The following is a 1,140-nucleotide window of genomic DNA, read 5'->3' on the forward strand; positions in this document are numbered from 1 at the left end:
TTTCTCCTAGATATACTTTGAATTCTACATTATTTTATAATATTGAGGTTCATTAATGTGTTCTTTCTGATTGTATTCCATATAGAAACAGTTTGATTCCTTTTATTCTAGGTCTTAATATTATTTTTCTTTGGGATAAAATGACAATGTTGTCTAATTTGAAAAGTTTTGTAAAGTTTATGCTATGTAAACGCCTTTCTGAGGTGAATATTTAATACACTGATGTCAAACTGAATTTAATTATATGAATTACGTGTATTGTTACAGTTGTAATTTTGTTTTAATAACTGTTTTTCATTTCTTGCATCTGAAGAATGAAACATATGGAAACTTCTCAAATTTTCATGTTATCCTTGTGCAAGTGCCATGTTAATCTCTGCATTGTAATTTGAGTATTAGTGCTGCTGAAGCATGTATTATCCTCTAAATTTAAGTAGTTAATGATGCAATCTTTATACAAGCCTATATCTATGGGTGCCTACTTGTAACAAGGAAACCGTATTGTTCCTAACAATGCTATCGATCTTATTTCCCTAAAATTCTGTGAATACTAGAAAAAATTATATTGATCAATCAATTGCTCACATTTGCAAATTTTTTTGTCAATGACTATCTTAAGTCTTTTTATTTGGAATTTGATCATACTCTCAATTATTTATAGATAGGTCCAAAGGTGATGGCTTTTTCAAGTACTTATTTATTCAACTGTGTTAGCTATGTGGACCTAATGGATTCAAAGTAAGCATTGCTTAAGAGCTACTTCTAAACTTCTTCAGCTGATATTTTCCCAAATGAGGTGTTACTGGCACAAATGTCTACCTGAGCCTTTACCCTTCTTCCATGTGGGAACAGACCAACCAGAATATCTTACCCTGACAGCATAGATTGTCTTACTAGAACAAAACTAATCTTGATACAAGGGATCATAGAGAGATGAACAGTTCAAACAGAACTGTTCAGACTAGAATGTATTTTATCAAAATATAATTGTTTATTATATCTTCCATTTCAAAAGTAGCTAAAGCCAAGAAGGTGAAAAAATTGTTCATATGCATGATTACTTAATGTCCTGGCCTGTCTATCATCCAACCAGGCAGGAACTTACACTACTGCCTTTTTATCACCAAATATTTTCATAGT

At 31.1% G+C, this 1,140-nt stretch overlaps 1 pseudogene; it reads right to left on the reverse strand.

Annotated features, from left to right (window-relative positions):
* Positions 1-317: 317 nt before the first annotated feature.
* Positions 318-413, reverse strand: LOC122126533 (annotated as a pseudogene).
* Positions 414-1,140: the final 727 nt, after the last annotated feature.

The sequence above is a fragment of the Dipodomys spectabilis genome, unplaced genomic scaffold (genome assembly GCF_019054845.1).
Source record: "Dipodomys spectabilis isolate Male_0828 unplaced genomic scaffold, ASM1905484v1 ptg000282l, whole genome shotgun sequence".
In the NCBI taxonomy this organism is placed as follows: Eukaryota; Metazoa; Chordata; class Mammalia; order Rodentia; family Heteromyidae; genus Dipodomys; species Dipodomys spectabilis.